At 36.2% G+C, this 12,365-nt stretch overlaps 1 protein-coding gene across 7 annotated transcripts in view; it reads left to right on the top strand.

Moving 5' to 3' along the window:
• tfec (transcription factor EC) overlaps window positions 1-12,365 on the top strand; it is an 83,649-nt gene that overhangs the window by 56,533 nt on the left and 14,751 nt on the right. The window lies entirely within an intron of this gene.

Raw genomic sequence — 12,365 nt, 5'->3', positions numbered from 1 at the left:
CCCTGTAAACTGTTGTGTTTGATTGTGGAAATATCATAAATGGTTTAAAGTTGGCATGAAACAAAAATGAATTCATTTTTCTAAATGAATGATATTATTGTAACCTTTTTGTTGAAAACAGTATTGTGTAAACGCCCCCTGAAATAAAATATACTGGTCATTTCGCTCGGATGTACATCCGTTGGCCGGACACTGAGATGGCTGCTGCCGAGAACATCGTGCTCGAGTGGACTGAGCGTATGCAAGAAAAGATCTGTCCCAACTTCAGTTTAAACAGACCTAAATTCTATTGCAAGTTTAGCGATGCGTATAAAACCATTTAGTGGTGTTGCGTCAGCTTATTCAATATGTGCATGTGCCATTTTAAGTAGATGTCACCACAAAAAAGTAGCCACCTTGGCAATTGTACATTTATATATTTGCATGATAGTTTTACATGATAATATAGCTGATACTCACTCACAGTATGAATTCTGTTTTCAATGAACAAGCACTGCTAAAGCAGGGTGGGTGGAGCGCGGATCTAGAGAAACGGTGGCATTTATCTCAACACAATCGTCAAGGATAAAAAAAAGAGATGGCTAAAAAGAATGAAAGATGGATGGAAGGATAGAAAAATGGAATAAAAGCAAATGAGGAAGGAAGGATGGAGAACATGAACATCAAAATGTACTTGCACCCAATCATTGTGAATCAGCAGTGAGAGGAAACCATATTAGCAGCTCTGATTATGACAAACGGCCTGTCATCAATTGCAACATAAGATGGGGTTTTTCCAGGACAGTGGAGTGACTCGTCACTGTTCTCCCTTTCTATAAAACAACTGAGCCTGATCAGAAGCACTCTTGATCAAGTACAGCATTTCCAGGGACTTTTACAGCCCTGCTTGGTCCTTCCGTGTCTCTTTGATCCGCCAGGGTTGTTCCCTGGTAATAGGATTCAACTAGCGGCCTTTTAAGTTCTAAATATTGTGTGTAAAAAAAACAACGACAATGTGGGATGGGAACCTGTTTATCTGTCTGAAAAAAGGAATTCAGAAGTTCAAAAGAATCTGTTTATATTATATTATAAAAAATAATAGAATACATAATATTAAATGTATAATGATTACATAATCATATAAAATCAATTTCAAAATTATTAATTGCATGATGTTCTGATGATACTGTGCTTTGGCGCACATAAAATGCCCGAATACCAAATGTGCTGAATAGGCCTGAAACAAGTGAACAGTCCTTTCATCACAAGCTTGATTCTTGCCTCAACAAAGATGGCAGCTGAAAGTCTTGGCATGTGCAATCCTCATTAACAAGCCAGCATACTCTCCTTTATAAGATTAATGCAGTACATGTTGCAGGTGTCTGCCAAAATTCCTGTCTTATTTAAACCGCCCGGCCCATACCAGCCCTGTAATCCTATTAGGCCTAATTGAGTGAAGTCGGCAGTCTTTTTCAGTTAAACCATGTTCAGCCACTAATAGGATTCAAAGGAAAAAGGTTCAATGCATGGAATATATGCTAGTGTGGGCTTTTAGCCTTGAGCGGGGCAGAGCGTTGTGCCCCGGGGCACCTGTGAGGCCTGATCTGGCCAGAGGGCTAGACAGGGGACGTAAGGAGGGGGGGGGGGGGGTCTATTTAGGTGTACAGGGATTATTACAAGCAGTAAAGGTTTTACTTTTTCTTTTTAATACAGTCAGACAGTATAATAAAACTCCAGAATCTGTCCATCCACACTGCTGCCCTCATCTGCCAGAGCACGAAAGTGAGCAGAAGAACATTTCTTAATGAGTGAATCTGACAAAAACTTTCAGATCACATTTCAAGCTCTACTGTACTGAGCTACAGAAAAAAACTGTAATAAAGATTGTTTAAATTAGAATGTACATGCAAGAAATATGATGTATAAATAGCTTTTTAATAATAATTTTGGTTCAGATTATGGCATTCACAGTGAGAAAAATGTCACAGGAAAGCGAGTTTCTAAATCCCACTTTAGAAACAGGCTTCTGTGGAGCAATTTCTATTTTTCCGACACATACAAGATTGTTTAAAAACGTAAAAAAAAAAAAATCATATATATATTGAAGGTGATAAAACAGTGTCACAGTTGTCTGTTGTTCAGTGACAGATCTTGCATGTGATCTTCCACTACACATCCGTCTACAAAGATATTATCTGTCTGTCCCAACTGACCTCTGGCCTCTGATTAGTGTGAGTCCATTTCTGCGTTTGATGGGGAAACATGTATCAAACAGGGCCACTATGGCCCTTAATGTGGTGTATCACCAGGGGCCCTCGCAAAACCCCCAGGCCGACGTCTCAGAATCAGTGCTCAGCCACACTGATTAGTCGCTGGCGTCTTTTGGGCAAAATAACTGAAAAGGACACAGGAGTTCCTCTCCAGTCAGGGTGCACGAGTCCCTTGTGAGGGACTAGACTAAACTGAAATGAAATAAAACTAAATAAAATAAAAGCCGGAAAGTGGCAAGTATTAGCCATTAAGGGCAGCCAATGCTTCCTGTAGGAATTCAGATAAATGTCAATCAAGATCAGAGGGAAAACGTCATTAGCATTTCCTAATCTCATTCAGATTACTCTATCTGTCCCATTATGGAAAGTTAATCTCTAGAATAATATTTCTTTTGTTTCTTAAATCCTCTGTGATGTCAATGAGTGGGTTTCCCCACAGGTTCTAGTCCCCAACAGGCTTTTTATTGTAGTAAATAAATCCGTTTGCTTGCATCTTAATTGAAAAGGTCATATGTAAGAGAGAAACTAGGATGTACTGATCGGAATGAAAGATGCCATACACGTAAACTAAAACACTAAGCGGGAACTATCCTGGAGGTGGAGTGATGAAAGACGACTTTTACAGCAATAATAAATGAGAATGCCTTCTAATATGCGTGATCAGCTGGCTCACACTGTGAAATAGTGCAGGGCTAAGCTAAAAGACAGTGAGAATCGAAATGTGGAGGCAGCCTGGAAGTAAGGGCCTTATAAGCACCCTACGACATGAGTCAGAAACTATTTTATAAATTAAAATGCAGCTCTTTTATTGTGATTTCTCGTGGGGACGCTTTATCCCTGAGCTAACGTAATCCTAGTTTATCTTGTTCCATTTTGCACTGCATTTCCCGGTCAACCCTCGCTAAGCACCTTTGCGAAGCACAAATTACAATTGTGAAACATGGCTTAGATGCTGGTTAAAAAAAAGCATGCTAACCCAGGGTCAAGCATAGTGAGAAAAGCTGCTTATTGTTATTGGCCAGCGATTTGCATGTCTGGACCGCAAAACTGATTTTAAAAATACAACTTTTCCACATAAAGAACACTTTTACTAAAGTATATACTTATGATCAAATTATTCATGTGCCCTTTATGAGGAAAGGTGTGAGAATATCTAATCCTACTGGTGCTAACAAATTCATTTTTGTGATTTTTGTAATTTCCCTGCGATGATGCAGGGCTCCCATGCAAACCTGGAGATATCGTGGATTTAAATTTTTTTTACATTTTGATTTCCAGGCCTGAAATTGTCTTAAATTGTTTTTTTTTTTAATTAACAATGAATAAATAAACATGTTCTACTTCTGTACAGCTTAAAAATATATATAGGTTTTAGAAATTGTTCTTGAGTGTTATCAATATCCAGTATTTATGAATAGAAAACTGGAAAAAGTTAGGAAACAGTAGTTATTTTACTTTTTATGCATCTTATTTGATTGTTTTAAAATGTTTTGTTTTTTTTCTAATTCAGTGAGATTTTCAGAGCAGAGTATATCAGTGTCTTCAATATTCAATATAATATTGTGATTATAGACAAGTAAATTAACAATTTATAAATCCTACAAAATAAGACATTAAATGTTGGCAAATTAATACTGTAGTTATTACAATGTCGCCCCCAAACACCAATTTTTGCCATGCATATTTAGTGATATTTTCTGTTTCATAGTGATGGAAAAGATTTAAAAAAAACTCATACATACATTCTACACACACACACCCACTCTCTCATTCTCTCTCTCTCTCTCTCTCTCTCTCTCAGTAGGTTATGGGTTACAGTTTGTAAAATAAAGCTCTCCATGTGTCGCCAACACTGAACTATTAGTTACTCTAGTTGACCTAACAATCTCCCAACCAGTCCAAGACCCCCCAACTCTTTTAAGATTTTAAGATGATGAATTACAAAAGAAGGGACAGAAAGAGAGGCTGAACAAGAAAAAGAAAGAAAGGAAAATGAAAAAAAAAAATCAAAGAATTGGATTAATTGGCATAATGCAAGGTGGCTGAGCACAGCTAGAGAGAGTGTCAGCTTTTGGAGAATCACTGCCATTCTTAAAGCTGAACCGTCTGCACAATTAGCCAGTCAAACTTTGACCCCAAGCAAAATAATTAATGAAAAACAGAGGATGAAGACAAAATGTGCAGATCCATTTGAGTGAGTGAGGGAGAATAATACATCAAAGAGCATCAGTAATTGGCCCTGTGGCTTTCATTCCTTGCCCCATTTCTTTCAATTCATTGACTCAAAATAATGGGTTCAGGTTCATTATCAACAGGTCGTAAGCTTAGGAGTGCTAAACGGGCTTGGGGTGTGTGTCGAGGGCTTAGTGGGACCCGTAGATGAGTCTACACAAGTAAATGCATGATATTGTTGTGCCATAGAGAGCGACAGTTTGGCTTTTGAGAGCGATACCACCCATAAAATCAAAATGCTGGAATATAACTGGTACGGTCAGGTAAGTCAGTTGAGCATTTAATGTTTTGCATACTAGATCGTGAAATAGTAGTGGGATTGAGCTATTGCTTAAATGCTGGTTTGTCCTGCCATAAAGTGTATTATTTTGGAGGAAGTGCAAATATGCAAACTTCAAGGAACAACTTTAAATGCTTTAAAGTCTGTCCTATTGCATCAAATTAATCTGTAGTGAAAAATCACATTACAAACTAGGTGTATAATGAAAAACATATATAATGTGTCAATGTTATGCTACATTTGTCAAAGTAAATTCAATCTGGCTAATTTAATTCACATAATTGTATCATTGGTGTTGCATGTGTTATAATAATGGTTCATTTTACGCTTCATATTTTCAGCTAACAGTCTTCTAAAGCGCCTTAGACTGGAAACCAGCCATAATGTCACAGTCTTGATCTGGAAATTAATCTCATTTTTATGTAACATTTAGAAAAAAATATGCAAATTTGGCTACTTAGATAATGGAATTTTATATATTGGCCAATTAAACATAAATAAACAAAAAAATAAATACTTCAATAATTAATTGATTTCTATGCATTCTCTTATAACGACATGCATCTATAAAATGACATTAATGTCCAAAAAAGAACACATTTATCATTTAACGAACCTTAAATGAATGACAAGGTTCCGCCAACATCTACTGACATGAACAGTAAAAAATTTTTGAGCAGAGAAAACTTATTTCTAGCATGCATGCTGTAGATCCCTCGTTAAAGTGTGTGTTTGTGTGTAAACAAAAGCATGTGCGTTTACAGTGGTGCTTTTCATTGCTTTGTTGTGGCACAGAATGTCACGACTCGCGATCTGTCCTTGCGTATCACATGCGATTACCTCTGCTCACGAACACTCAATTGCCGCCATCTAAATGTTCAAGTTACCAGCACGTGATGAGGTAAAATTCCTTAAAACAGTTCATCACAAACCTAACATGCTCAGACGGATGCCCTCTCTGAAGCTGCTCGTACCCCCAGCGCGGTTCGGACTGCTAGAGGATTGACTTTGGTGGTTTTCCCATACCTGGGTGTGCCATATCAGGCACTTAATAACCTAATAGGTCTTAAAGTCAGACTTTTGGCTTGAGGAGCACCCTGCAGTGATGAAAAGAGAAGCATCGTCTCACGTTAACGTCACCCACGTACTCAGCTGAGAGGGAAACGAGATGAGAAAAAAAAAAAAGTGAAAGCTCCACAAGAATGTGGGATTCCGTTCAACGGAGTGTGTTGTTGTTCGTCAGTGTGGTGGCGTGGTTAGAAAGATTCATTTTCACCATTTGACAGCCATTACACTGGTTTATAGGAATTTAAAAGACTTCTGGGGATGTGAAAATTCTGGCTGACAACTTCAAAAAGGAGAAAGAAATTAGGAAGGAACTGTTCTTCAGTTCAAATGACTCAGCGTTTAGAAATCTTGATTGATATCAGTACTCTTATTATATATTAATGTTATTGGTTGAAAACTGATTAAATGTGTACTTTTCCCAAAAAGTAATTAAACACTTAATATATTGGTAACACTTAACAAAAAGGTTACATTTGTTAACATTAGTTAACTACATTAGTTATCACAAACTAACAATGAACAATACTTCTACAGCATTTGCTAATATTAGTTAACATTAATCTCAGCATTTACTAATCCATTTTAAAGGTCAAAAGTTGGTTACATTATTTTGATGGTCCGCTTTATACATTCTACTGAGTAACAACATTTTGAGATACAAAACTGATTTTAGACATTAGACATTGTTCTTGGTGAGTGAAATCCTTATCCAGTAATTATGAAATGGAAAACAGGAATAGTTATAAATCAGTTGGTATATTATTTTATTGTTTTAAAAATATTTATTTAGTTGTTTTTGTTGTAAATAAACATCAATCATTTCTGGGCAGAATATGATACGAGTATGAGGAGTCTGTCCCCTGTCTTCGATATTCAATTAAATATTGTTAAATATATGAGAAATAGTAACACAATTGTGAGATATAAAGCCACAATTTTGGGAAATAAAGTTGCAATGGTAAGATATAAAGTCATAATGTGAAATCGTGAGATACAAGGTCATAATTGTGAAATATAAAATTGCAAATTCTCATTTTTTAATAATTAGTTTAAATCATTTTTGTTGCTATTAAGTTGCAATTGTGACAAAGCCACAAATTGTGAAAGAGAAATAATTGAGTTATAAATTATATTATGCTATTTTAATGGTATATAGTCAATAGGTTCACATGCACCAATGGTCAAAAAACATAAATATTGTCTCATAATATACATTGCAGCATCACCTAATTTCTCAAAGTCTGAAAGTGGTTAGTTCAAAGATTCAGTGTCTCTTAACCCCTCCTTTCCAAGAGCCTACTCTGCTCTGATTGGTCAGATGGTCCAGTCTGTTGTGATCTTCTCCACATGTCAACAACACGAACCAAACTCTTCCAGTCTCAGCTACAACTACAGTGTTTGAGGGCAGGTCAAAGTAAACGTTGTTTGTGGGCAGCCAATGAAGATCATAAACTGGCATTATGCAAATTTGTTAGATTGTTACATATAGGTATGTATAACAGGAAGTGAGACTGGAATTGCTGACGACTCATTTTGCAGTTCAGAATCGATTCTTTTCGGAGACAATAACTTTATTTGTTGAGCACTTTGATCTTTAAAATTTTGCTGACCTTTTACATTCACAAACAGCCATATTTCACAATGCCTGATGGCAATTTTCGAAAAAGCATAATAGGGACACTTTAAGTCATAATGTGACATACAAAAAGTTGTGTTTTTTACAGTTGAAGCAGAAATGGACTTCTACATAAATGTGTATGAATTTCATTGCTTTAGAAAACAAAATATCAAAACTAGTGTTTTTGATTGCTAAATTAAACGAAGACAAGTTGGTTATTCTGAGCAAAGCTCTTCCAATATTCATTTACAGATGCCAATGACATTCAGTGGCCGCATTATGCACCTGTTGTGTATGTAGTAATAAACCTCTCTCTTGCGGTGTCAGCCATGTTGTACGTGATTAACTTCCCAAAATACCTCATCTGATATGCCACAAATCAGAGGTGAGAGTAGAAGGGTCCGTCCAGAAGATCAGATCTGTTCCAGCCAGACGGACAAGGCCTTTCATTCAATCCTGAACATGAGAGGCCGCCACACTGGTCACTTTGTACTAGCGTCTGTTCTTCTACTCCACGATCAAATTCAACTCAGGCTGTGCTGATTAATCAATTTGGGCCGGGAGAGTGTGGAGAGTTCGGTCTGTGGAAGGAAATTACAATGATCCAATTTAAATCACAAAATCAGTATATTCATCTTAAAAGAAATGTCTGGGTATTACAATTCATTTGATTAGGTCGTAATAGAGAAGAGGTCTGAAATATGAAAAGTTCACCCCCTCTTTTATAGCACTGTTGATGAGCTGATATTTATAGGGTTTGTGAATAAACCTTTGTTTTGCATAGCTAAGTAATGTGATAACATGCATTTCATTCACTCAATATAACAAAGTTTGAGAACAGTTCAATGATGTCTTGAGAAATGACACTGAAATCAAACATGAATGCTAAAACATTGAGCATAGATATAAACAATCTTTGTGTGTGCGAGTATAAGATTTGTGTGTCTCACTGTGTCAGTGTAATGACTGAAGGCTTTTACACTGTATTTGAGACGACCATGACTGCTTTAACGTGTCACGCATGTTACGGCACAATCAGACACACTTGTGCCTCTGTGTATGTCCACAAATGCACATGGACGCTGTGTAGATTCTCCACAGTCACATCACACACACACACACACACACACATAAATGACACTGACTTGAAGAGAACGTGGACACAAGCGTTTCTTTGTCATCCTTCAAACTGCGCATTATTAGTTCGGGTAAGGTCAAAGTTGATCTAATTTTCTGCTTAGTCTTCATTAAACAGCTATTGCATTATTTCATTTTACACAATTAGATTTAGTCCGTAATGAATATATCTCAAGCTAAAGCTTTTGAACAGAGCTTTGCAAATTTAGCTCACAAATGCACTTTATGTGCACTTGGAAGAAAAAAAGAAAGGTTGTAAAGTTCAGTATATTTTACTCTGGACCATAGGCCATACTATCACTCACATTATAAACTCAAATTTCAGGATAAAGGCAGCAATTGTGCAGATATCTGGAGTGACAACCCATTCAACTTTTGATACTCCCTTAAACTTGCACTCATAAATGAGAGTTTAGATGCTTAATGTACATTCTTCCAATCAGATAAGACAAGAGTCTGTGTTTAAAGGCCAAATTGAATTCCCCGTTTCAATCTTTCATGACATTTGAAGTAAAGTGGATTGATTGTGTTCAGCTATTTTACAACAGAAAGTTGAGACAATGACATGAGGGCTTGAGGTACTCAAAATAAAACTGTATAGTCTGAAATTAAGGAGTCTGTAAGACAGTTTTCAGCCATGTTATGACTATACATTACTATATACAGTGTGTGTAAACTATACAGTGGTGCTTGTTATTACTGTTCCTCATACTTAGTGTGAGCGATTTGAACAAACCCATAAGCCTAAACTTAAGCATGTAACTCAACCATGAATGATATCTAGTTAGTTTGTTGGGTAAAGGTGTGCTTTTCAAAGCAATCAAATTAGAAACAGGTGAGAAAATATCTCAAAGGCTTAAATTTGAGAATGGGCTCTTTCAACTTGGGCCAGTAAGAAACTATCCAGAAGACCATAGCAAACACTACTTTTTAACATGCTCAAAACACCTCAGAAACCGCAGAGCAACACCCTAGCATTGTGATTGTGATACATTGTCTGTTCAAAGGTTTGGGGTCTGTAAGTTTTAAAAAAATATTTCTTATTATCAATCAATGTTGAAAACATTTGTGCTGCTTAACAGTTAGGGTTAGTTATTACTATAGTAAGTAACCTTAAATAACCTTATAAAAACCTTAATAACCTTTCACCTTAAATAAAGTTTTACCAAAATCTTTTGTATCATTTTAAAAGTCTTTACTGTAACATTTTGATCAATTTAATGTGTTGCTTACAGTTATGAATTTCCTTAATCTTACTGACTCATTCACAATCTTTTGAATGGTAGTGTACATTTGTACATTACTGCTTAGATACCGTAACTTCTTTTTATATGTTTGCTACGTCTGTGTACAACAGAAATATCCTCAGATGTTCCTTACCCCAGCTCACCTCACTAAGACAAACCATGAAATTAAATTACGATCTGTCGTTACAACACAACTCTGCTCTGCCAAAAATAAATCCATGTAGGTGATTCAAACCAGTGATTAGCCCAAACCCAGATAAAGAAGGCCTTTCAAAACCACAGCTTACCCATAAGCCCTAGCTCTGAGAGTGCTGGGTCCTTTTTGTGAGGCTGGTGTGTGGAGGGAAGTCATGTGATGCGGTTTGGTCATTTTGTGATTTTAAGGGGATCAGTGCAAAGCGGGGTGCCGAGTTAGAAGATCATGGGAAACGGTTAGATGCTTCTGAACAGTCGTTTGCTCCTCCAAATATTGTGGATAAATTTCCCAATGAAAGCAGTTTATTGATCGGATTCACTACAACTGCTTTCCAATGCGTTGTTTGAAGCGGATAGCCTATATTTGAAAAGAGAGGAATGTGTTTTACAGTTTGTGTGGGTCTGAATGGGACGGGGTTGAGTGAATTCCTCTCAGGTGTGCCTGTGAACGGCTTGCCTTGTCGGCCCTGATGGAGTGGAGGCTAATTGATTTACATCGAAAATCGCATTAGACGTAATCACATCTTTTCTGGGGAAACCAAGTTTCTATTCAGCCCACTCTTTAAACGCACAAACCTATTAGCAACCTATGAAGCTGTTTATGTAACATTGCAGACGATTAACATTTGTTAACTATGAAAGCTTGTTTCTTCCTCGGAATAGAGTTTATATCTCACAATTCCAAGTTTATATCTTGCAAATCTGAATTTATATCTGAAACTCAGAATTGACAAGCTTTCAGAGTTACCCAATGCAATGACATTCAAACATTTTTAAGCGAGACTTACCAGTCCAAATACTTTTTACTGTATGGTCACAATAGGCAGTTCTGAATATAAAAATCAAAACTATTGTAAGCATCTTTACAAGGGCCTGAATACTAAAGACACGTTACGTTTGCCATGAAAAGTTTAAAATTCTGATTTTTTCCCTCACAATTCCAAGTTTATATCTTGAGTTTATAAGATATAAACTTAGAATTGTGAGAAAAAAGTCAGAATTGCAAGATATAAACTTAATTGCGAGAAATAAAGTCGGTTTTGGGAGAAAAAAAGTAAGAATTTCAAGTGTATATTTCACGATTCTGACTTTTTTTCATGCAGTTCTTGCAATTTAGATATAAACTCAGAATTCCAAGATATAAGCTTGTAATTGCATGAAAAAGTCATAATTGTGAATTATAAACTTGGAATTGCGATGGGAAAAAAAAGTGTGAATTGTGAATTATAAACTTGGAATTGCGAGGAAAAAAGTCAGAAATATAAACTCGAGTTTAGATTATCTTGCAATTCTGACTTTTTTTCTTAGAACTGTAAGATATAAACTCGCTATTGTGAGTTATAAAGTCTGAATTGCGAGATATAAACTCCCAATTCAGAGAAACAAAAAGTTAGAATTGTGAGAGAAATATTCTCAGGTACCTTTTTTATTTTTCTATTCCGTGGCAGAAACAAGCTTCCATAGGTAACAAAATAAACCATCTGGTATTGATTTTAAAGAATAATAAAAAAGAATAATTGCACAGGTACATTTGAAATAAAATAGAATAAAATAAAACATTTACATTTTTGGGGTCACTTTATCATACAATGAAAGAGAATCCAGGTAAATGTCATATATAAATGTACTACTTTCACATTCCATATTTCTTGTTGATAAACTGGGTTGAAGCACTGAGCTCAGGGAGGACAGTTTGGCACTCCTATCATACAGTTAAAATGAGTGTAATATTTAATTTATATATGAATCATTAAAGTCTTCTGGTTATTATGCATTCCTTTTCTACTTGGATAAAACAGCTCTCAGATGTGTGAGCTGGACTTTGAAGTCTTGTCTCAGAAGCGGCCCAACTCTTACAGGAAGTAGCTCATGTTTTATACATACTGTATGTGGGACTAACAAAGGTGAGAATTCAGACCGGGCCCAGAGAAAAACATGGAAAAATGGCCAACCAGGATTTTTGGTTAGAGGTAAATATACAAACACATACAGAAACTCTAGAAAACACACACACACACACACACGTTTCCATGTTTTATGGGGATTTTTCATAGACGTAATGATTTTTATACTGTACAAACTGTATATTCGATCCCCCTACACTAACCCTACCCCTAAAGGTACCCATCACAGAAAACTTTCTAACTTTTTAAGTAATTTTTAAAACACTTAATTTAGTATGATTCATTTAGTATGATTTATAAGCTGTTTTCCTCATGGGGACCAAAAGAATTTCCCCATGAGGTCAAATTGGTCCCCATAAAATAGGGAATACCAGGCGCAGGCACGCACACACGCACGCACACACACAGGTTCAATGGCACTTTAGTCAATTACTA

This window comes from Squalius cephalus (genome assembly GCF_949319135.1).
Source record: "Squalius cephalus genome assembly, chromosome: 4".
NCBI classification, from domain to species: domain Eukaryota; kingdom Metazoa; phylum Chordata; class Actinopteri; order Cypriniformes; family Leuciscidae; genus Squalius; species Squalius cephalus.
The sequence above is the reverse complement of the archived record's forward strand: the minus strand, read 5'-3'. Positions and strand labels throughout refer to the sequence as shown.